Source organism: Protopterus annectens, chromosome 13.part0 (assembly GCF_019279795.1).
Source record: "Protopterus annectens isolate FY-2018-M chromosome 13.part0, PAN1.0, whole genome shotgun sequence".
Classification (NCBI taxonomy): domain Eukaryota; kingdom Metazoa; phylum Chordata; order Ceratodontiformes; family Protopteridae; genus Protopterus; species Protopterus annectens.
Window position 1 is genome coordinate 674822956 of NC_056747.1, and position 26676 is coordinate 674849631.

The following is a 26676-nucleotide window of genomic DNA, read 5'->3' on the forward strand; positions in this document are numbered from 1 at the left end:
GCTCTCCAAGGAAGTTTGGCTAGCCACCCTAGATCTAAAAGAAGCCTACCTCCATATTCCTATCAGGGAATCGTGTAGGAAATTTAGGAAATATCTTCATTTCAGGGCAGGATCTCAGCACATTTAGTTCTTTGTGCTTCCTTTTGGCTTATCTACTGCTCCCAGAGTTTTCACAAAATGGCTGGCTCTGGCCATTGCCTTTTGCAGACAAAGGAATATCGTGGTTTACCCATACTTAGACGACTACCTAATTCAGGCAGACAGCCAGGAAAAGCTACTCAAGCACCTGGCCTTTGTAAAGTCCCTACTAACTCCCTGGGGTACACAGTCAACGAAAAGAAATCCAAACAGGTACCCACTCAAAGGATTATATTCCTGGGAGCAAGCCTAGGACACAGCATCCCAGATGGCATTCCTTACACCAGAAAAGCAACATTTTTGACAGCCTACTTCTCTCAACTAGCCACCAGACTGCAGCTGTTTGCAAGGAAGATACTGCAAGCTCTAGAGTTCATGGCATCTTGCATACTACTCATTCCATATGCCAGACTGCATATGAGGAAACTTCAGTGGTACCTAAAAAGCCTTTGGTGTCAACACTCGAGACCTGGAGACTTGTACCTATAATTCTTTGCCTCAGAAAAGATTTTCTTTGGTGGGCAACAGCATTCTCCCACAACAAGGGACTACCTTTCTCATCACCCCCCCCTGCTGCCCAGACCCTCACAACAGATGCATCAGACTGCCTGGGGTGCACGCCTGAACAGCAGGTGCATACAAAGCCAATGGAGCCCACAGAAAATCCCTCTGCACATAAGCCAAAAAGAGATGATGCATGTCCAGCACACCTTGATAGCTTTCAAGACCCTTCTCTCCCCAGGGGCTCTCCTTAACAAAACAGACACCACTGTAATGTGGTACATCAATAAGCAGAGAGACTCACTCCTACCCTCTATGCAGGCTGGCTATGACCCTTTGGCACACAGCCTCTGCCATGCATCTCCACCTGTTAGCACAATTCCTACCAGGTTCTCTCAACTCTGGCAGAAATCTTCTGGCCCCATATGAGTGGCAGCTCAACAGAAGAACCTTCACTCTAATAACTCAGAAATGAGGCACCCTGAAGGTCGACCTCTACCTCCCACGCCAACCATCAGCTCAGCAAATTCTGCACCAGAGAGCATCACTGAATGGCTTGCAAAGTGGATGCCCTGTCCTTTCCCTGGGTCAGTCTATTGGTCTGTGCCTTTCCTCCACTACCTCTCAACCGCAGGGTACTCCTCAAAATAGAGGAAAAAACAAGGACAATTCTTATAGCAACAGACTAGCCTTTCCAGCACTAGAACCCCTTGCTGTGCAGCCTGTCCCCACTGCCAACATGGTATCTTTCTCAGATTCCAAACCTCCTGACCCAGAGGGAAGGGGAATTAATGCATCCCCTATTGCAGACGCTCAATTTAGCAGCTTGGCTTATTCCCTAACCCCCGATCAATCTGCCAACCTCAGTAAACAGGTCCTAGATGTTGTACGTGAGGCCAGATGCCCTGGCACTAGAAAGTCTTATGCTGACAAATGTTAAAGGTTCTGCACCTGGAGTCAGGCTAAGTGAGCCAATATGTCACAGCCCTCCCTCCCTGTCATCCTGGATAACTTAGCTGACCTAGTACACAGTGGCCTCTTTTTCCCTTCTTAAAATTCATGCATGTGCTATCTCTGCTCATTTTCCCACTGAGCAGCCCCTTTTTCTCACACCCCTTGATCAAACAGTTCCTAAGAGGGGATAGCAACTTGAGGCCACCCAGAAGAGCACCAACCCCAGCTTGGGAACTTAACTTTGTGTTAGAAAAGCTCACCCTGCACCCCCCCCCCCCCTTTCGAACCAGCTTCTTCTGCAGAGCTAAAATTTTTCTCCTGGAAAACAGCTTTTCTTCTGGCCATTACTTCAGCCAGAACAGTTTCTGAACTGCAAGCACTCATGGCTGTGGAACCCTTCATCATCTTCCGTGCTGACAGGGTATCCCTCAGGACTAACCCATCCTTCATGCCCAAGGTGGTGTCCAGTGTGGCTATCAACCAATCCATTAATTTGCCCACCTTTTTCCCTAATCCCCAGAACAAGGGGGAAGGAACCTGCACTCTAGATGTGCACAGACAGCTCAGATTCTATCTAGACAGGACTAAATCCTTCATTAAGTCTGATCAATTGCTGGTTAGCTTTGCTACAGAGGCAGAAGACAAAGCCACCTCCAAACAAGCCAATTCCAAACGTATAGCACACTGCATCCATTTCTACCATAAACAACACTGAAAGCCTCCCCTCAAGGGGGTCAGGACTCACTCCACCAGTGCAGCCTCCACCTCTGCAGCTTTCCTCAGAGGAGTCCCCACCAGGGACATCCTGGAGGCTGCCACCTGGACATCTGTAATACTTTTACCAAACATTACCACCTGCCTCTTTTCTCCAAATCCAGGGCAGGGTTTGCCTCTGCAGTCTTGGAGGGCATCCTAGCCAGCCCCTAGATGTTCTTCATTCCACATTGCTGCAGTCCTAACTATTGGGTAGTCCGCTGTCCCAGTCGGCCCGAATACCAAAGTATATGGCTGACGTCGGTCAAGGCACATTAGACTGACGTCAGTACGTCAGGGTACTAATGCGCATGACCGACGTCATATCCTCAGTCTTTTTTGCCGCATGGTCCGATGCAGAAGCAGTTTTGCGAGTGCAGGTTGGCGTTCTGAAAGTTTCTGAAGTCAGAGTTTCAGACCGAATCAAAGTTGGCTAAGTACCCCGTTGGGGAATATTTTGGCTCAAGAAGAGGAAGACCTTTTACAGCATTTGGAATATGTGATAGCAGTGCTAAGATGCCTAGGGTATTCTGTGAACGAAATAAAGTCCAGTCTAGTACCCTCTCAAGACATGTGCTTTCTGGGTGTGAGACTGAATACAGCAGCCCAGATGGCCTTTTTAACCCCGGACAAACAAAAGAATCTTTCCAGTTACTTCCATCAACTATCTCTTCAGTCCGGGCTGACTGCAAGGACAGTCCTTCAAGCCTTAGGGTTCATGGCATCTTGTATTCTGGTGCTTCCCAATGCCAAACTGCATATGAGGAAGCTACAATGGTATCTCAAAAATGTATGGACACAGCACTGCCAGGATTTGGACACTGTCATTCAAATAATACCTTGCATTCAAAAGGAATTTTTGTGGTGGGTTCAGGAATGTCACCTAAACAAGGGACTCTCTGTGACCCGGCCAGAGGCGAGTCAGATTCTAACGACAGATGCCTCAGACATTGCTTGGGGAGCTCATCTAAATGGAAAGTGGATACAAGACAAGTGGCCTGCCAGACTACAGCATCTACATATCAACATGAAAGAGATGTTAGCAGTCCAGTTTGCATTAATGGCTTTCAAGGAGTTACTTCTTCCAGGGCAGGTGTTGATTCTAACAGACAACACAACTGTCATGTGGTACATCAACAAACAAGGGGAACACATTCTTACCGTTGTGCAGGCAAGCAATGATTTTATGGGAGACTGCTCAGCTTGCAACTAACTCTTCAGGCAAGGTTTCTGCCGGAGCACAGAACTCCTTAGCAGATGTGTTAAGCAGACAAATCATGGATCCCCACGAGTGGAAACTGGATCTTCATGTATTTCAAAATTGACAGTGTCATGGGGAACTCCAGACATAGATCTGTTCGCTTCTCCACTAAACCACCAGCTGCCAAAGTTTTGCACAAAGAAGTTTCATCACACAGCTTGGAAAGTGGATGCTCTTTCTTTCAGTTGGAAAAATCTTCATGTGTATGCCTTTCCACCTCTGCCTCTTCTCCCAAAGGTGCTCCTAAAGGTCAGACAAGACAAGCCAAGGATGATTTTAATAGCTCCAGATTGGCCTCGGCAACACTGGTACCCATTACTGAGGAATCTGGTAAGGAAGCCTCCATGGCCTTTACCTTTGATTCCACACCTGTTGTCTCAGAGGGACGGTCACCTGCTCAATGTCAAGCTGCACTCTCTTCATCTAACAGCCTGGCATATTCTGTTTTGAAACACAGCAGGTCTCAACTTCCTCAACAAGTTTTAAATGTGATTTTGGAAGCCAGAAGACCTAGTACAAGGAAAGTGTACGCAGAAAATGGAAGAGATTTTTATTTTGGAGTGCAGCAAACAATTTGGAGATTTCTGAGCCTAATTTGAGTGTGGCTCTTCAATATCTTACTGAGTTATTGGACAAAGGTTTGTCTTTCTCTTCCATTAAGATTCATGCTGCAGCAATTTCAGCTCACTATGATTGTGACCCACCATTGTTTTCGCATCCTTTGTTCAAGCAATTTCTTAGAGGGGCAAAAAATATAAGACCCCAATGAGAGCTCCTACTCCTGCTTGGGATCTCAATTTTGTGTTGGAGAAACTTACTCTACAACCTTTTGAGCCTGCGGCTACTGCTGAATTGAAATACTTGTCATGGAAGACTGCTTTTTTGTTGGCCATTACTTCTGCAAGAAGGGTTTCTGAATTGCAGGCCCTTATGGCGGTTGAGCCTTTTTTGATTTTTCATAAGGATAGGGTATCACTACGTACTAATCCTTCCTTTATGCCTAAGGTGGTTTCTAGTGTGGCTTTAAACCAAACTATTCATTTGCCTACTTTTTATGCAGATCCCCAAAATAAAGGGGAAAAGATTTTGCACACTTTAGATGTACACAGGCAATTGCGTTATTATTTAAGCAGGACTAAGGATTTTAGGCAGTCTCAGCAGTTGTTTGTTTCTTTTGCTTTGAGTTCTCAGGGCAAGCCTGTGTCAAAACAAACTATTTCTAAGTGGATTGGGTTTTGCATTGCATTTTGTTATTCCCATCATGGCAAGGAGATTCCAGCTGGGATTAGGCCTCATTCCACTAGGGCTACTGCCACTTCAGCAGCATTTCTAAGGGGGGTGGCAACTAAGGATATTTTGGAGGCAGCTACTTGGAGTTCAGTGCATACTTTCTCTAAGCATTATCACCTTCCTCTCTACTCTAAATCTAGGGCTGGTTTTGCCACAGCTATTTTGCAAGGCATGTTGTCAGCTCCTGCTTCCTTATGATTTGCCAGCCTCCCTTACCTCTGCTTTGGGATTCTACCCAATAGTTAGGACTGCAGCAATGTGGAATGAAGAACATAGTACAGTTTTGTACCTACCATAAATGTAGATGTTCGAGGATCCACATTGCTGCAGTCCAATTTACCCTCCCTCCTTGGCCTCTGTGTTTAGGGGTGGTTGTGTAGGTGAGGTTATACTCTGGTAATTTTGTATATATTGTACATATTTTTGGTGCAGGAATGTTTGGAGTTTTTGGTTTTGGCCTTGTCTTTTTAGGGTCTTCTGACATCTGGGGCAAGAAAAGACTGAGGATATGACGTCGGTCATGCGCATTAGTTCCCTGACGTACTGACGTCAGTCTAATGCGCCTTGACCGACGTCAGCCATATACTTTGGTATTCGGGCCGACTGGGACAGCGGACTACCCAATAGTTAGGACTGCAGCAATGTGGATCCTCGAACATCTACATTTATGGTAGGTACAAAACTGTACTTTTCCTTGACTGCCTCCACTCATTCCTCAGCTTTGGGAATCGACCCAAATGTGGTGACTGCAACAGTGAAACATAAAGAACATAGTACAACTGTGTACACTTACCATAAATGTAGATATTCATGTGTATTCACTGTTGCAGTCCTAGTTTCCCTCCCTCCATCCCCTTTTTTCTTCTCTTTCCTTACAAGGGACATATTGGTATTTACTTTCTACTGCTGGGGTTCTTCCACCAGAACCTGGCTCCTACTTGGGGGTTCCTGACAGGCTAGGGCAAAAAAAAACTGATGTAATGGCATCAGCTGCCTTACTTTATACTACTGATGACCTGACGTCAGTTCTGAAGCGACGGCAACCGATGCAGAATTACTAAACCTTTGGTATTCGGGCCGGCCGAGGACTACCCTGGCAGGGATAACCCAAATGTGATGACTGCAACAGTGAATACACTTGAACCATCTACATTTATGGTAAGTGTACACAACTGTCCTGTCCATCATCCAGAGAGGGTATTACATGACTTGGTGGATGCTCCTACCCTTTTTGGGCATTCCACAACCACCAAAAAAACAGACTCACCTATTCCCACCCATTATTCAACATTTCCTAAACCAAGGCACCATAGAACCAGTTCCTGCCCCACAAAAGAGCTCAGGGTTCTACTCCAGAATGTTCCTGGTCCCCAGGAAAGAGGGTCCCTGGAGACCTGTCCTGGAACTTTGCTTTCTCAATCTTTTCCTTCTTGTACCCAGCTTCAAAATGATGACCTTACCTGTTCTCCTGCGTCTAATCCCCCCCCCCCAGCCTTCATGGTGGCTCTAGATCTCAAGGATGTCTACCTACACATCCTCGTTCATCCAGATTACAGGAAATTTCTGATTTACTATAGGCTCCTGCTATTTTCAATTCTCTGCTATTTTCAATTCTCTGCTTTGACCTTTGGTCTATCCACAGCCCCCAGACTATTCACCCAAGTCTCTAGTCCCCTTCATTGCCTATTGCAGGACACGGTATACAAATATATCCCTACCTAGGCGACCTCATAGTGCACCAAGACCACCAACTCCTACTCCTCCATTTGCAGCAGGTGTCACACCCTCTTTTCTGGGATTTACTATAAATGTAGAAAACTCTCGTCTGAGACATCCTCAGGATATGATTTTTCTGGGAAGCAGACTACACACAAACTGCATGAAAGCTTTCATACCGGATCAAAGGATTCAGGCACTCTCTGTACTTCAACCAGATCATTTCTCGAACCTTTCTGACAGCTCAGGATTTCTGAAACTATAAGGCCACATGACATCCCTTGTACATATGCTGCCTTTGGCAAGACTACACATGTGCAAAATTCAATGGGTACTGAAAAATCTATGGAACCAACATTCCCAACCATTGGATGTGTCCCTCCCATTTCTCCCTTGCTTAGCAGGAGAGCCAATGGTGGATATCTGCAATACAGACCAACCCAGGGCTCCACCTTCAGACCCCAGCTCCACTTCAATGCCTTTATAACAATGCTTTGGACCTAGGATGGGGGGCAGTGTTGCAAACAAATCAACACTTCTCAGTACAAGGCAAATTTTCCACTCTGAGTAAAAGACCACATCAACGTCAAGGAAATGAGCCTTGCTGTTAGCCCTGCATTCCAACCCTCTATCCTGCCAGGAACTTTAAAGGTAATCGCAAACAACATGACAGTTCTGTGGTACATAAATAAGGAGTGACCAGGTCATACCCTCTATGCAGACTGGCCATTCAGATTTGGAATCTAGCAGACTTGAGTATACCTGTTGGCCATGTATATCCCCTCTCAACAGAATGTGATGGCAGACGCACTCAGCAGAACCTCAGCCCCCTCTCACGAAGGATGCTACAGAGGGAGGTTTTCCTAGACCTGATACACAGGTGGGGTATTCCTCAAGCAGACCTCTTTGCCTCCCCAGACAACAGGTAGATGCCCAAATTCTGTACAAGGACCCCACAAGCATGGAAAGTGGATGTCTTCTTTTCATGGGTGGTCCTGTATGCCTCCCCCCTTCACTCTGATCCAGAAAGTCATCCTGAAAATTCAGATGGACAAACCAAAAAGTCCTACTGGTGACCCCCTTTTGGCCAAGACAGCATTGGTTTTCTCTAGCCAAGGGCAATCACCACAGGTTACCCCACTGGATAGACCTGCTCACACAGAGCAAGGGGTCTCTGCTACACCCCCAGGTGAACAGTCTAAAACTGATCTTATGGGTACTAGAATCCTGATCCCTTGCAGACACCTTCACTCAGAGGATATACTTAATGTTCTGCAGGAGACCAGAAAACCTAGCACTAGGAGAAACTACATGGCTAAATGGCTCAGATTCTCCAATTGGTGTCCTAGGAACAAACAGGACCCCCTCACTACCTCCATCCTAGGGTCCTGTCCTACATGTGTGAGCTACTTCAAACAGGACTGACGTTCCTCGATCAAAGTCAACTTGTCTGCCATCTCTGCCTGTCTGCCCATTTTACCTCCTCTGGCATCCAAACTGGAAGTCAAGCTCTTTTTAAGAGTACTCCACATCAGACCCTCACAGAGACCCATCCCTCTTCCGTGGGATCTAAACTTTGTATTAGAAAAACTAACATGGTCTCCTTTTGAACCAGCACATTCTGCTTCTCTGAAAATTTGTACATTCAAAAACAAGTTTTTCTAGTTGCCCTCACATCCGCCAGGAGGGTTTTGGAGATCCAAGCCCTGATAGCCACATCTCCCTACCTAGTCATTCACAGGGACAGAGTAGCACTCTGGGCCAATCCCTCCTTCATGCCTGAGATAGTTAATGAACTCCCGTTGAATCAAACCATTGACCTACTTATCTTCTACCCCATCCTCTAAATGCTTCAGAGAGGACCCTTCACTCTGGATGTGCAGAGACAACTAAGATATTACCTAGACAAAACCAAAGACATCAGGAAATCAGTTGTTTGCTTCCATCCCAGCGCACTAGGGAAAGTTATATCTAAGGAAACCATTGCCTCATAGATCTCAAAGTCCAGTCCATCTCTGCTACTCCCATCATGGAAAAATCTTACAAGGCTATATTAAACCACATTCCACCGGAGCAGCTGCCTCTTCTGCCTTTTTCAAAGGCATTGATTCCCCTTCTGTTTTAGAGGCAGCCACTTGGACCTCAGTGCACACCTTCACCAAACACTACAAGCTGGACATGGCATCCCATGCTAGAGCCGGTTTTGCCAGAACTGTCCTACAGGGTCTCCTGGACCACAGAAACCCTTCTTCCTCCCAGAATCATGCTTAAAGCTCTAGTACTTTCCCTACTGTTATAAATACTGCAACATCAGAATAGAACATAGAATAGTTGTGTAAGACCTTACCATGACCATAGATGTCCTTCTCTTCTATGTTGCAGCATTCAGTCCCATCCTCCTACCCCCTGTTTCTTGCTTCTGCTATAGCAGGTATTTTATGAACACCTGTGGCTGTTGTCTTCCCCAAGTCTCTACCTACATAGCCTTATTACTGCCCTGGCTCTAGCAGGCATGCAAGTCTAAGGATCTCAGGGCCCTCCTGAAAAACCTCAGGTGCACTAGTATATATGCAGCAGAAACTATTCTGAGGTGGGTACATGCAGACATCACCTTTGTAGCTAATGCCGGTTTATGGCCCTCATAGCAGACTTCACACGTACTCTCCATGACAAAGACTTTGGTATACTGGCAGGACGGTGGCGCTGCAGGCAGCTACTCTCTACTGTTATGAATACTGCAACATAGAAGAGGACATCTATGGTTATGGTAAGGTGTTAAAAACTTCCTTGAAAAAAAGAATAGCTGTGTATGTTGTGTGTATATATTATATATATATATATATATATATATATATATATATATATATATATATAAAATATATGTATATATAAAAAAAAAATATATATAATGTATAAAAACAGGTGGTAGAAATAAGGTACTGTTTAAATTGGGTAGAATTAGATGAGTAACATTGTTGCTATGAAGCTTTTTAATCTAGTTTTATAATTGGCTGATGCATTTAATTTTGTATATATTTTTTAATTGTATATTAATGCCTGTAGTGGATTATAAATTGTGAAAGTGCTAAAATAAAAGTTTTAATTTTTTGAGACAAAGCTGCTTTATTTGGGTTTTCTGCATTGTTTGGATCACGTTTGTGTTTTTGGACATATATTTGTATTTCATTAATGTTCATCCCAAGTTTGTGAAAGAAAATATAAAAAATCAAAAGTTATCAACTCCAATTTGAAAGGCCAGCAAACAAGTTCTGGTGAAGTCTTGGTCATTAAAGAAGACATTGTCATTTCTTGTTACCTGTGGCCATTTTTTTGTTTAATTAGGTTATCCAAGTTGATTTCAGATGATGCAAGGTTCAATGATAAATTGTTCACTGTGGGGGGAAAAAAAGCTGTTCATGAATATTATGAAGTACAGACATAATGACAAGTTTGCAGTGATTTTAAGTTGTAATGAAGTTTTGTGAAAATGAGTCAACTGCAGTAATGCCTCCATGCATTGTGTATAATATGGCTTCAGATGAGAGATTTCACTGTGAATGATTGTTTAGGGACCTGATGATTTTTGTGCAAGGCTGCAGGGACATACCTCAACCTCTTAACACACGAAATCTGGACAAAGCCAAAATCGGGAGATAAAGGCCCAAAAATAGGGACAGATTTTAAATATCGCTCTTATAAATTTATAAAGTTGCTAGAATAAAAGGTTTTGTTACCATACATTTTCTGAAGGATATGAACTGTGAAACTCAAATGACTCATTTGGTGTATTCAATCCTCACGGATTTTCCAGAAAGCCACAATTTGAGAAACTGATCAGAAATGAGGCAAAACTTGTTCTCTGAAAATCTGGACAGTTGAGAGATGAGCAAGGTAGCCTATCTTCAGGGTGACACAAGGTGGTGGTTACACAGTAACTAGGGAAAATGTATCAAGACACCATGGAAATTCCTGTACTCTATGGTATCATGTCTGGTAGAGAGGTGGCTGGCGCAGATGAGCTGGATGTCAATGGAAAATCCACAATCAGATGGCGATTGTATTAAAAGTATACTGAGCAGAAAAGTGAATCCAAAAGGATCTAAGTAACAACTCTGTAGTCAGGAGGTTTACCACATGAAGTTTTGGAGGAAATGCTTGAAAAGGGAGACCTAGAAGGTTAACCAAGAATTGGATTTGGAGGATACTATGGCTGATTAGGAACAGTTTGGTTATGGAGGTTGCTGAAGATGCAGATTGCACTGAGATGCAGATAAAGACTGAGCAGGTTGAAATAAAACTGGCTACTACAGAAATGAATTTATGGGACTGGAAGAAGTCAAGGATCAGTGGTAAGTGAAACCACTAAGAAATTTTCATAAAGATGCATTTTGTGAAATGTTTCATTTGGGGCAAAACACTTTAGGGCATTTGTTTAAATTAAGATATTGTGATATTTGAGTCCCTTTCATTAATGGAAATGTTTTTGGCAGCATGTAAGAAAATGCCACAGAACATTCCATGCATAAATGTTAAGAAAATGAATGCAATTTAATATGGATAATGCTGAGGAGGATATTATAGATTTTCTGAAAGGCATTTTTCTGTTTTGAATTAAAGGTTAGACAATAGAAATGTGTGGATAGGGGTGTGTGAATGCACTGCTGTCCTAAATGTCAGTGTTGGTAAAATACAGCATTGTTTAAGAGTTGCACACCTTGGTATTTCTTGTCACATTTGTGCCGAGGGCACTTTCTGATTTGAGAAATAAGCTCATTAAGGCATCTTTTCCCCTAGATCCAGAAACTACCCAAACTGTCATTAAGCCCTCTAAGTCTAAGGACTTGTATCCAAGAAAACTTTCCAGTGAATCTTAGGCTCTCCCTCCAACTCCCAAGGTTCTGAAAATTGAGCATGCTGCATAGCCCCCTAAGTTACCCCTCTGCCAGATCCAGTGATGGGAGATCTGACAGCTGTCCCATTTTCATAAGAAACTAGATTGACCACCTTCAACACCACCTTCACCTCTCTGTACCACCTTCATCTGTCTGTGCAAGATCCTTCATGTCCTATAAAAGTACTTAAGCTGACTTGGATTGCTTTCTGCAAAAGTTCTGAAGACTGAGATGAGGATCACTGTTACTCCTTTGCTTCCGAAGCTGGTTGGATGCATCCGCTTCACCCATATCAGTCAGCCTGAATACCATGGACTTAGTATTTGTGTCAGATGCTGTCACTTCTTCCTTGACATCAGGTCGTTAGGGGTATAAAAACAGGCAGTCGATGCCATTCCATCAAGTCTTTCTTGCCGAGGAGGAGCCAGAAGCAGTTTGCAAGTGCCGGTCGGCTGCTACCTGAATTTTTCATTTAAGTTGGATAATCCTGAAGTCTTCTAAAGCTAAGTACCCTGTTGGGATCCTTTTTTCATGCTCTAACAGATGTCAGAAAAAGTTAATTGTCTTGTCTGTGGAATGCAAATACCTGCGATTTTCATTCTTACTGCATCACCTGTTTAGGCCCAGACCACAATGTCCCTAGTCTGTTTTGTGCCTTGTTTAACACGCGAACCATTCGTCATTGGGGTCGGTCTCTAAATTCTTTCACTGTCTGTCTCCGTTTTCTGAAATGGCTTCGGTAAACCATCCGACTACTGATCCGAAAAAGCGTAAGGATAAAGACAGACCACATAGGTCCAAAACTGCCGATGATTCTTCTGTTAAACTAGTCACCAGTCTGCCAGTACTCTGTGAGGGGCCTTTGCAGCCCCTGATGCCACCTCCCTGGATTTGCAGGCCTCTGCTGAGACCCATTCGGAGTCTGGTATGCAGCGAGATGCTTCGACTATGGAGCAAGCAGATGTCTCTACCTTGGATGGGTCCGGAGCCGCTGTGCAAGTACTGGCTTCTGAGGCAGTTTTTTGCTCTACCGATTTTAGAAACTGACTTCATTTTTAACCAAAACTACCAAGTTTCTTAGGCAGAGTATGCACTACACCTAGAAAACAGACTACCAAAGCGCATGCTCAGGCACCCATGCCACAAAAATAAATGCTTAGAATGTCTGAAGACCTTATTACGCTGATTAGGGGAAGCCAGCCTTCCCCTGCAGAGAGACAAAGAATCCAATCCCCTTCAGGTCCTACAGACCAGGAGTCCGATGTCTCTGACCTTTCTAATTATGAAGACATGCCCTTATCCACCTATGAGGACTCGGATGCAGAGGAATCCATTCCCTCTGCCTCACCTCCAGAGGATTTTGTCTTTTGGTGAAACCTTGCATACTTTGAGAGCATTTCCGTTGAGAATGCCAAGACTATCCTCAGTCCAAAAAGAGACTCAGAGAATTTTGCCTCAGCACAGGCATTTAGCTATACCCTCTGTCCTGGATGTTGTAGATGTTTTCATGGAATTCAGTCTTACTTCAGATACTTTACCTCCTGCCCCTTGGAAACCAGACCGGTACTACAGAGTTGAGTACCTGATACTCTCAAGTTTCTTTTCAAGAATCCTACTGCTGACCCAGAGATCATTTCCCAGGGGCCTAAAGGTATTAAGGCTACTACAGCCAAAAATCCCACCCCTTCAGACAGGGATTCCAGAGCTTTGGACAGATGGGGTAAGAAGTTGTATACCTCTGCAACTCTTGCTATCAGGGCACTGAATTGCTAGATGTTCATAGTGTTACACTGCTGCTGTCATTACACTTGGGTTATCCTGCCATCAGGCGGTCCCGCAGTCAGCCAGAGTTCCAAAGTCTTGGTCCGGCATCGGTTGCTGTCGCTTCTTCCCTGACGTCAGTGCGCCAGGTGTATATAAGATGCATCCGATGCCATTTTCTTCATCTTTCTTGCCGCGCGGTGCCCGAAGCAGAAGCAGTCCAAGTGCTGGTCGGCTGACTCCTGAGATTTTCGAAGTTGAATTTCAGATCCGAAGTCTTCAATAAAGCTAAGTACCCCATTGGGAAACTTTTTTTCTTGCCTCAGAGAGATGTCAGAAAAAGTTAATAATTGTATTTCTTGTGGGAAGCAAATACCTCATAAGGACTTCAACTCTTACTGTATTCCATGCCTAGGCCCTGATTACGACGTCACTAGTCTGTTTTGTGCTAGATTTAACAAATGCACTATAAAAAGACGTTTTGATTTTGCTTTGCACTACTTTGGCCAAAGGTTCAATTATACTATGCCGTTGGATCAGCCGACTACCTCAATACCGAAAAAACAAGGATAAAGACAGGCATCCGAGGCCCAAAACCGACGATGAAACCTCTTCTAGGCCATTCGCCGGTTCTCAGTGAGGCGCTTTCGCAGCCCCTGACACCCGCTACCTCAGAGCCACAGGCCGCTTCTGACTCCCACGTGGAGACAACTAGGCCTCTGGAAACTCAAGGTATTGGGCCTATGGAAACTAATCCCTCAGATGGGTCCGGAGCAGGCATCGGCTTCTGAGGGTGTTTTCAGACCTTCACAACTTACCATTAAAACAGCCAAGACAAAGGTACCACTAAAGACAAAGAAACAAGTACAGCATTCTCCTGGACAGTCCTCCATGCCTAAGAAACAGTTGCTTAAAATGGCCGAAGACTTCATTACTCTAATCAGGGGTTCCCATCCCCCTCCTGAGAAAAGGCCTAGGCAGAATACAGACTATGATTCCTCTGATCAGGTTTCCATTTCCTCTGATTCCTCTTCAGACCAGGGATACTCTCTACCCCGCTATGAGGACTCTGATGCTGAAGAATCTATCCCTTCAGCCTCTCCTCCTGAGGATTATTCTTCTGGGGAAATTTTACATGCCATGAGGGAGCATTTCCATTGGGAAAGTCAGGATTACTCAGAATCCAAGAAAAGGCTCAGGGATTTCCTTTTATTGCTTCAGCACAGGCTGCTGGCCATTCCGCCTGTGCTAGACATTGTGGATGATGTGTTCTCTGAATCCAGCTTATCTCCTGATTGTTTGCCCCCTGCTCCAGCCAAGCCAGATGGGTATTAGAGTCCCTGACTCTCACAAGTTTCTTTACAAAAACCCTGCTGCTGATCCAGAAACTATTTCCCAGGGTCCAAAAGGGGTTAAGGCTTCCATTGCAAAAAATCCAGTACCCTCTGACAGAGATTCCAGAGCTTTGGATAGATGGGGGAAGAAAGTATTCACTTCCGCAACTTTAGCAGTAAGAGCTTTAAATTGCCAGTTTCACATGCTTAAGTACCAACAATATTCAATGGCTCAGTTAAAACAGAAAATGCTTGTGCACTCAGAAGCTCCTGATTGTAAAGAAATGCAGGATTTATTGCATGCAGTTGAGCAGGTGGGAAAACATACTCTGCAATGGGGTTTTGATTCTTTAGAGGCCTCTTGTACAGCCGCAGTTAGTTTCTGTGATTCGAAGACATGCTTGGTTAAAAGAACAGAGTTTACCTGATCATGTTAAGGCAAAATTATTGGAAGCTCCTTTACAGCATGATACCTTGTTTGGTGTTAAGGCAGAAGGAGTGTTAAAGAAAATGGAGGATAAAGTTAAATATATGCAAACAGTCAAGGATTTCTTACAGGTACAGCCACATTGGTTTAGCAGAAATTGGCCAACAAAGAATTGGTCCTTTCCAGTGTCAGGCAGGCCACAGAGAGGTAGATACAGACGCCCAAGAGGCAGATCTCAACCTCAAGGCTCAGACAGACAATGACAGTCGGGCACCTCAACCCCAAAAGGAGGTGAGGACAAGTCTCAACCTTACAGGAAACAGTCACAATGACTTTCCCCTTCGTATGCCAAGCACGTCCCTTTTGGAAGCCCCCTTAGGGGGAAAACTAGCACTTTTTTCTCAAAACTGGCGGGTTCTGAATATTGTCTCAAGGTTAGAGGTTCCACTTTCATACTTTACCAAAGATAAAAGGAATGCCAGACCTGCCACAAAATCAATGGGCAGAGGCACAAAAACAAATTTCAGCTCTCATGGACATGAGAGCTATTCAAAAAGTACCACAACAGGAACAAGGACAAGGATTTTACTCAAGACCAAGGCCTGGAGGCCCATACTAGACCTTTCAATTCTGAATACTTACCTGGATATTCCAAAATTCAAAATGTTGACATTACACCAGCTTCTACCCATGCTGGGCAAGAAGGCTTGGCTTGTTACTCTGGACCTCAGAGGCATACCTGCATGTCCCTATCAGACATATTTGCAGAAGATACCTCAGATTCAAAGCTGGGACAATGCACTACCAATTCTCTGCACTGCCCTTTGGCTTATCTACTGTGCCCAGGGTCTTCACAAAGTGCCTGGCACCAGTAATTGCATTTTGCAGACAAAAAGGAATTCAAATATATCCATACCTGGACGACTGCCTCATTCAAGCCGAGACAAAGGACATTCTTCTACAGCATCTGGCATTTGTAAAAAGGTTGCTAATTACTCTAGGGGTACACAGTAAATGAAAAGAAGTCAAAACTAGTGCCCTTGCAACAGATTATATTCCTGGGTGCCAGCTTAAATACAACAGCCCAGATGGCTTACCTCACACCAGACAAGTTCAACTAACTCAACATTTTCAATTACTGGCAAAAAAGTCCCATCTCCCTGCAAGAAAAATTCTGCAGGCCCTGGGATTCATGGCATCCTGCATACTACTACTACCATATGCCAGACTGCATATGAGGAAGTTACAATGGCACCTAAAAAGCATTTGGACTCAACACTCTCACAGTTTAGAAGCAGTAATACCAATGATTCCCTGCCTAAAATAGGAGTTTCGATGGTGGGCACAGGCATCACCTAAACAAGGGTCAGCCTTTTACCCAGCCCACAGCCAGGCAAACTCTAACAGATGCTTCGGATTACACCTGGGGAGCACACATGGCAGGAAAATGCATTCAAGGCAAGTGGACCACAGACCAGATGCATCTTCACATCAATCAAAAAGAGATGTTGGCTGTTCAGAATGCCCTAACAGCTTTCTAGGACCTTCTGCATCCAGGATAATTATTACTAAAGACAGACACTGCTGTCCTAAATGTCAGTGTTGGTAAAATACAGCATTGTTTAGGAGTTGCACACCTTGGTATTTCTTGTCACATTTGTGCCAAGGGCACTTTCTGATTTGAGAAATAAGCTCATTAAGGCATCTTTTCCCCTAGATCCAGAAACTACCCAAACTGTCATTAAGCCCTCCAAGTCTAAGGACTTGTATCCAAGAAAACTTTCCAGTGAATCTTTGGCTCTCCCTCCAACACAGTAGTGTGGTACATAAGCAAGGGGGCACTCATTCTTATCCCCTTTGCAGGCAAGCCATGACCTTGTGGAAAACCACTGTAACATATCAAGTTCACCTGCAAGCACAATTCCTGCCAGGAAAGAATAATGCTCTGGCAGACGATCTAAGCAGAAATATCATGGACCCTCACGAATGGAAATTGAATCCACAAATCTTCACCATGGTAACACAAAAATGGGGATGCCCAGACATAGATCTTTTTGCCTCCCCACTGAATTGCCAACTACAAAAATTCTGCACAAGGACTTATCACAAAAAAGCCTGAAAAGTGGATGCTCTTTTGTTCAGCTGGAAAAACCTAAAAGTTTATGCCTTCCCACCACTGCCTCTCCTTTCAAAGGTACTCCTAAAAGCCAGACAAGAAAAAACACAGATCCTGATTGCTCCAGACTGGCCACGCCAGCACTGGTGTACCCTATCTTAAGGAACTTGGCTCAAGGACCACCATGGATTTTGCCTCAAATTCCACACCTTCTGACCCAACAAAACAGTCCGATCCTGCATGATCAGCTCAAAACCCTAAACCTGGCTGCATGGCAGATACATTAGTCAAACAGGCAGCACCTCTCTCTAAAGCTGTTGTGGATGTCATTTTGGAGGCCAGGAGGCCTAGCACCAGGAAAGCTTACTCAGAAAAATGGAAGAGATTCTGTGCCTGGAACCAGGCTCAAAGCCTTGACCCTCTTGTTCCAAACATTCCTCAGATTTTACAATACTTAAACTGAGATGCTGGACAGAGGCCTATCCTTCTCATCAATTAAGATCCACGCCTCTGCCATTTCAGCACATTACAACACGGATCCTCCTTTATTCTCTCATCCCTTGCTAAAGCAGTACCTCAGAGGGGCTAAAAACATAAGACCACCCCGGAGAGCACCAACACTGACTTGGGACCTCAATTTTGTTTTGGAAAAACTGACCCTACCACCTTTTGAGCCAGCCAATACAGCCGATCTAAAATTTTTATCATGGAAAACAGCTCTGCTCCTGGCAGTAACTTCAGCATGAAGTGTCTCAGAGCTACAGGCATTAATGGCATTGGAACCTTTTATAATTTTTCATCAGGACAGGGTTTCTTTAAGGGCAAACCCTACCTTTATGCCAAAGGTGATATCTATTGTGGCTGTTAACCAAACCATCTGTTTGCCAACTTTTTATCCAAACCCCCAGAATAAAGGGGAGAAACTTCTGCATTCTTTGGACATACACAGGCAGCTACACTTTTACTTGGACAAAACAAAAGCTTTCAGGGAAACTGAGCAACTGTTTGTGGCATATGCTGCAGGATCACAGGGCAAGGCTATCTCAAAGCAGACTTGTATCCAAATGGATAGGACACTGTATTCGTTACTGCTACACACAGCATGGAAAATCAGTCCCAAATACCATTAGGCCACATTCCACCAGGGCAACAGCCACTTCAACAGCCTTTCTCAGAGGAGTAACTACCAAGGAAATTTTGGAGGCTGCAACTTGGAGTTCAGTGCACACCTTTACCAAGCATTACCACCTGCCTCTTTACTCTAAATGCAGAGCAGGATTTGCCACTGCAGTTCTTCAGGGCCTCATAGCCAATCCTAACTCTTTTTAGACCAGCCACCCAACCTTAGCTTTGGGATTCTACCCAAGTGTAATGACTGCAGCAGTGTAACATGAACATAGTACAGTTTTGTACCTACCATAAATGTAGATGTTAGTGTTCACACTGCTGCAGTCCAGTTTACCCTCCCTCCATTCCCTCTGAACTAGCTGGACTTATCTGTACCTTTCTATCCTATACAAGCTTTGTGGTGTATTTGCTTGGAACTGAAGGTATTGTTTTTATTTTATATGTATATTTTTTTTATTAGCAATATGTATTGCCTACCTATTGGGGGCACCTGGCATCTGGGGCAAGAAAAACTGAAGAAAATGTCATCTGATGCATCTTGTATACCCCTGGCACACTGATGTCAGGGAAGAAGCGACAGCAACCGTTGCTGGACCAAGACTTTGAAACTCTGGCCGACTGCGGGACCACCTGACGGCAGGATAACCAAAGTGTAATGACTGCAGCAGTGTGAACACTCGAACATCTACATTTATGGTAGGTACAAAACTGTACTTTTCACATGCTGAAATACCAGCAACATGTTATGGAACTTATTAAACAAAAAGTGTTAACTTTTCCAGATTGTGCAGAAAATAAAGAATTGCAGGAGCTTATGCACTCTTCAAACCAAGTTAGTAAGCATACTTTGCAGTGTGGCTTTGCCCTAGAAGCATCTTGCAGGGCAGCAGTCACTGGTTCTGTACTGAGAAGACATTCTTGGCTGAAGGAGCAGACCTTGCCAGATCATGTCAAATCTAAATTACTAGATGCTCCTTTGAATAAGGACTGTTTGGCACCAAAGCAGAAGAGTTTCTTGAAAAGATGGAAGAAAAGGCTAAATCTATGCAGACACTTAAAGAATTCTTACAAGTGCAACCCCCTAGATTCAGTGGGCATTGCCCTTCAAAGCACTGATCCTTTCCAGCCCCCTCCAGGCCGGACCCAGAGGAGAAACAGCACCCAAACTACAGTCTCAGGGTATGCAGAGATCTAAGCAATGGAGTGCCCCCACCCCTAAAGCAGGGAGTGGTAAGCCACCTCCTTATGGGAAAAAAACTCCCAATGACTTTCACTCTACTTCCCAGCCCTGCCCAAATTCTTGTGCCCCTAGGAGGAAAACTTATCCTTCATGCAAAAATTGATGTCCATCACCGATGGGTCCTCAACATTGTATCCCAGGGGCACAAATTTTATATCCATTCACTGCCAACCCCAAGCGGGTTTCCAGACCTTCCTCCAAACTAGTGGGCAGAGGCTGAAAACCAAGTACTTTCCCTGCTCAGTATCAGAGCTATTCAGCCTGTTCCAGTAGAACAAAGGGGTCAAGGATTCTACTCCAGACTCTTCTTGGTACCCAGTATAGAGGGCTCTTGGCACGCAATCCTGGATCTTTCCATTCTCAGCACCTTCCTAGTGGTACCAAAATTCAAGATGCTTACCCTGCAACAGCTTCTCACTATATTAATCAAGGATGCCTGGTTAGTCACCATAGACTTACAAGAAGCCTATCTGCACATCCCATAAGGGAGTCATGCAGGAAGCATCTACATTTCAGGGCAGAGTCTATGCATTATCAGTTCTCTGCACTTCCCTTTGGCTTATCTACTGTGCCCAGGGTATTAACAAAATGCCTAGCTCCAACCATTGCATACTGCAGGCAGAGAAATATCCAAATTTACCCATACTTGGACTGCCTGATTCAGGCGGACAGTTAGGAATTACTGCTTCAGTACCTGACATTTGCAAAAAGCGTGCTCACTTCATTGGGGTACACCATCAACAAAAAGAAATCACAACTGGTACCCAGTCAAAAAAATGTATTCCTGGGAGCAAGCTTGGATACTTCCTAGATGGCATTCCTCACTTCAGAAAAACAGGTCTATCTGACAGACTACTTCAAACAAATGGCCACCAGAACCCAGCTCTGCAAGAAAAATACTGCAAGCCCTAGGGTTAGCAGCCTCATGTATACTGCTAATTCCATATGCAAGACTGCATATGAGGAAACTTCAATGGTACTTGGAAAAAATGTCTTTGGTGCCAACATTCTCAAGACCTGGAAACAGTCATTCCTATCATACCTTGCCTAAGGACAGAGTTCCTTTGGTGGGCAGAAGCATGCAACCACAAGAAAGGACTGCCTTTTACTCAACTCCACTCCGCCCAGACCCTGACCCACAGATGCATCAGACTATGCATAGGGGGCTCACATGGCTGGCAAATGTATTCAGGGCCACTGGAGCCCAAGTCACATTCATCTGCACATCAACCAAAAAGAGATGCTAGCTGCACAGAATAACCTGACAGCTTTCAGATACCTATGCTTGCCAGGACAGCTGCTAAGACACCACAGTTATGTGGTACATCAGCAAGCAGTAGGAACCCATTCTTACCCACTTAGCAGGTTAGCCATAGCCCTGTGGAACGCAGCCTTGGACATCCAAGTCAACCTACAAGCTCAGTCCCTGCCAGGCAAACAAAACTCACTGGCAGACTTGAGCAGAAATCTCCTAGACCCACATGAGTGGAAATTGGAGCCCAGCACCTTCAACCTTCTGATCTAGAAATGGGGGACCCCAGAGGTAGATCGCTTTGCCTCCCCTATAACCATCAGCTAAGCAAATTCTGCACCAGGAACCCTCACAGCAGGGCCTGGAAAGTGGGTGCCCTATCCTTTCAATGAGAGAACCTTTCAATTTATGCCTCCCCCCCCCCTGCCCCTTCTCTCAATAGTATTACTCAAGATAAAACGAGACAGGCCAAGGGCATTTCTGATTGCCCCATACTGGGTATGCCAGCACTGGTACTCACTCCTGCACAGCCTAACAATGGTGCCACCTACACCAGACCTCGACCCTGCTTTCTCAGCAGGAGGGACAGATTTTGCATCCACAATTGCAAACCCTAAATCTTGCAGCCTGGCGTATTCCTTAAATACTACACCAGCAACCCTAAGCAAACAGGTGCTGGGACATCATCCTTGAGGCCAGAAGGCCATGTACAAGAAAATCCTATGCTGAAAAGTGGAAAATGTATGGTTCTTGAATTCAGCCTAAAGGAAAGGGCACAGCACTGCCCTCCCTTATCTCTAATCCTGGATTACGTAGCAGAACTACTCCACAGAGACCTATCCTCCTCCATTAAGATCCATGCCTCTGCCATTTCAGCTCATTACAATATTGAGCCACCTGTATTCTCTCTTCCTCTCGTCAAACAGTTCCTGAGAGGGGCAAACAACTTAAGGCCACCAAGGAGAGCACCCACCTCTGCTTGGGACCTTAACTTTGTACTGGAAAAGCTCATGCTTCCCCCGTTTGAACCTGCTGCTTCAACAGAGTTAAAATTCCTCTCTTGCAAAACAGCCTTGCTTCTAGACATCACTTCAGCTAGAAGAGTGTCCGAGTTATAAGCACTGATGGCTGTGGAACCCTTCATTATTTTCCATGCTGACAGGGTTTCCCTCAGGGCTTACCCTTTCCTTTATGCCTAAAGTGGTGTCCAGTGTGGCTCTCAACCAATCCATCCATTTGCCAGCCTTCTTCCCTAATCCTCAAAATAAAGGGGAAAGGATCCTGCACTCTCTAGACATGCACAGACAGCTCATATTCTACCTTGATAGGACTAAGCCTTTCAGAAAATCTGACCAGTTGCTAGTCAGCATTGCTACAGGAGCAGAGTGCAAGGCCATATCAAAACAAATCATTTCCAAATGGATAGCACACTGCATCCATTTCTGCTACAAGCACCATGGAAAACCAACCCCCCCGGTGGTCAGAACACATTCCACTAGGGCTGTATCTACCTCTACATCATTTCTCAGGGTTGTCCCGTGAGACACGGTGAAACACGAAGTAAATAGTACAGTTGTGTACACTTAACATAAATGTAGATGTTAGTGTATTCACTGTTGCAGTCCCGTTTTCCCTCCCTCCAGCCCCCTGGTTTTCTTTTTCTCTCCTCTCTATGGCTGTTCCTACTGGTATTTACTTATTACTGGTGGTTTCCCCACCATACCCTAGCTCCCTGTTTGGGGCTCCTGACATTTAGGGCAAGAAAAACTGGTGTAATTCCATCAGCTGCCTGTTTTTATACCCCTGACATCAAGGAAGAAGCGACGGCATCTGACGCAGACATACTAAGTATTCGGGCCAAATGAGGGCTACCTGCAGGCAGATAACCCAAGTGTGATGACTGCAACAGTGAATACACTCTAACATCTACATTTATGGTAAATGTACACAACTGTACTTTTCATCTGCTGTGGTGGTGATTCAGACTCAGCCGTCTCTCCAGTTGTCCGATCCATTGCCAGAGTCTTGGAGCCAAGGACTGTAGTCAGTGCCCCCATTGTTTCCCTTGGAAATTTCTGCCTCTTAGACTTCTGGTCTAATCCACTACATTGTGCTGTCCACTCCAGTGGATCCAAGGAGTCTAGTCTTTTGGAGAGTTGAATTTGACCATGGGTGGAGTGTCTTCAGATCCCCTAAAGGTTGGTGCAGCTTTCCAAGTGTTGGGGAGGATAATTTCTTCTACCATACAAGACAGATCCCCAGATGTTCTTAGTGTTTCACTGTTGCAGTCATTACATTTTGGGTTATCTGCCTGCAGGTAGCCCTCAACCAGCCTGAATATCAAAGTCTTGGATTCCTGCGTCGGATGCGGTCTCTTCTTCCATGACGTCAGGGGTATAAAACATGCAGCCGACGCCATTACATCAGTCATTCTTGCCGCGCGGTGCCAGAAGCTGGTCGCACGACTCCTGAAATTTTTGTTGAGTTTCAGAACCGAAGTCTCTAAAAATGCCAAGTACCCCGTTGGGGATCCTTTTTCTTGCTCTTAACTGATGTCAGTAAAAGTTAATTGTATTACCTGTGGAAAGCAAATACCTCAAAGATTTTCGTTTGTACTCTATTCCTTGCTTAGGCCAAGACCACAATGTCCCTCACTGTGTGTTTTGTGCCTTATTCAACCCCCGGACTATTCGTTGTCTGTTTCTTTTTGCAGCAAATTATTTTGGTACTTGGTTTAACTATCCAGAAATGGCTTCGGTAAGCCATCCGACTACCGACATTCCAAAAAAAGCAAAGATAGACCGCGTAGGTCCAAAACTGCCGACTAGCTTCCGTTAAGCTAGTCGCCAGTACTCAGTGAGGCGCTTTTGCAGCCGCTGATACCCGCTACTTCAGATTCGCAGGTCTCTACTGAGACCCATTCGGAGTCCGGTATGCTGCGAGGTGTTACTTCGACTATGGAACCTACGGATGTCTACCTTAGATGGGTCTGGAGCCGCTGTGCAGACACTGGCTTCTGAGAGTGTATTCAGGCCTACTGACTTGCATTTCAAACAGACGCCATCTTCAAGGCCTAAAACTTGACCCATGCCTAGAAAATGGACGTCCAAACCACATGGTCAAGCCCATATGCCTAGAAAAACAGATAATGGCTGAAGACCTTATTACTTTAATTAGGAGAAGCCAGCCTTCACCCTCTGAGACCTAGAACTGATTTTCCTTCTGATTCTTCTGATCAGAATTCTGAAATTTCTGTTTCTTCTGATTACCAGGATTTGCCCTTATCTACCTATGAGGATTCTGATGCAGAGGATTCCATTCCGTCCGATTCCCCTCCAAAAACTTTTTCTTTTGGTGAAACCTTGCACACTCTTAGGGAGCATTTCCATTGGGAAAGCCAGGATTACTCTGACTCCAAAAAGAGGCTTAGGGAATTTTTACTCCTCCTTCAACACAGACCTTTAGCTATCCCTCCTGCCCTGGACATTGGAGATGATGCCTTCTTGGAGTCTAGCCTGGCCCATGACTCTCTACCTCCAGCTCCTGGGAAGCCTGACAGGTATTAGAGTACCTGACTCTCTCAAGTTCCTCTTCAAGAATCCTACTGTGGACCCAGAGACCATTTCCCAAGGACCTAAAGGCATTAAGGCTACTACTGCCAAAAACCCTACCCCCTCTGATAGAGATGCCAGGGCCTTGGACAGATGGGGTAATAAGGTATACACTTCTGCTACTTTGGCCATTAGGGCCTTGGTATCAGCAGCATATTATGGGACTACTTAAACAGAAAATGATTTTGATTCCCGACTGTGCTGAAAATAACGAATTACAGGATTTAATGCATTCTGCTGAACAAGTTGGTAAACATACTTTGCAATGTGGTTTTGACACTCTAGAAGCATCTTGCAGGGCTGCTGTCACTGGGTCTGTGCTTAGAAGGCATGCTTGGCTTAGAGCAGAATTTGCCAGATCATGTTAAAGCTAAGTTAGTGGATGCTCCTTTAAACCAAGACCACCTGTTTGGCAACAAAGCAGAAGTCGTCCTTAAAAAGATGGAGGAAAAAGCTAAATCTATGCAAACTATTAAAGATTTCCTGCAAGTTCAGCCTCCCAGATTTAGCAGGCATTAGCCTTCTAAGAATTGGCCCTTTCCTGTCTTCCAGGCCTTCTCAGTCCAAACCCAGGAACAGCAGACCACCTAGGCTTACAGTCTCTAGGTACTCACAGGCCTAAGCAGTGGGGGGCTCCCACTTCCAAAGCTGGAAATAGTAAGACACCCCCTATGGAAAAATGTCACGACTTAACCTTAAACCTTCCAAGCCCTGCTCGGCTGCCTGCTCCCTTAGAGGGAAAGATAGCCCTGCATGCAAAAAAACAGGAACTCATTACACAGGACAAATGGGTTTTAAATATAGTTTTCCAAGGCTACAGATTCCACTTTCACACCTTACCAACCCCAGATGGTTGGCCAGACCTACCCCCAAATCAGTGGGCAGAGGCTCAACAGCAGGTTCTCTCTCTTCTAAGTGTCCGGCCTATTCAACCTGTCCCAGCAGAAGAAAGGGGACAAGGTTTTTACTCAAGACTTTTCCTGGTACCCAGAAAAGACCGTTTCTAGCGTCCTATCCTGGACCTCTCTATTCTAAACACCTTTTTGGTAATCCCAAAATTCAAAATGCTAACACTTCAACAGCTGCATCCTATGCTAGACAAAGATGCATGGTTTGCAACCTTAGATTTAAAGGAAGCTTTACCTGCACATTCCAATAAGGGAATCTTGCAGGAAATACCTATGCTTCAGGGCAGGCTCCATGCACTATCAGTACTCTGCATTTCCCTTTAGCTTATCTACTGGGCCTACGGTATTCACAAAGTGTCTAGCTCCAGCCATTGCATTTTGCAGGCAAAGAAATATTCAAATAATCCCATACCTGGATGATTGTCTAATTCAGGCAGAAAGCCAGGACTTCCTACTAAAACATCTGGCATTTGTAAAGAAACGTCTAACCTCAGTAGGGTACACCATAAACGAAAAGAAATCTCGCCTAGTACCCTGGCAACAAATTTAATTCCTGGGAGCAAGCTTGAACACAACTTCCCAGATGGCCTACCTGATGCCAGAGAAACAAGTTTGACAGCCTACTTCAAACTACTGGCCACAAAGACCAGCTATCTGAAAGGAAAATCCTGCAAACCCTGGGGTTCATGGCCTCTTGCATTCTACTAATTCCATATGCAAGACTGCATATGATGAAACTACAATGGTATCTAAAAAGCCTATGGTGTCAACATTCTCAGGACCTGGAATCAATGATTTCTGTCATTCCTTGCATAAAGACAGAGTTCCTTTGGTGGGCATAGGCCTGCTACCACAGCAAAGGACTCCCATTCACTCTACCCCCTGCTGCCCAAAACCTAACAGACGCATCAGATTATGCATGGGGGGCTCACTTGGCAGGGCAGTGCATTCAGGGCAAATAGAACCCAAGTCAGATGCACCTGCACTTCAATTAACAAGAAATGTTAGCTGTACAGAATTCCCTGACGGCCTTCAAGGACCACTTTCTTCCAGGACAGTTATTGGTAAAGACAGATGACACCACTGTTATGTAGTACGTAAACAAGCAGGGGGGAACCCACTCATACCTTCTCTGCAGACTAGCCATGGCTCTGGAACACAGACTTGAGCTACTAAGTGCCCCTACAAGCTCACTTCCTGCCAGGCAAGCTAAATTCACTGGCAGACCTAAGCAGAAATCTCATGGACCCACACGAGTGGAAACTGGGGCCAAAGATATTCAACCTTTTGAGAAACAAATGGGGCTAGACCTGTTTGCCTCCCCTCAGAACTACCAATTGGACAAATTCTGCACAAGGACTTCCCGCAGTCAGCTTGGAAAGTGGATGCCCTGT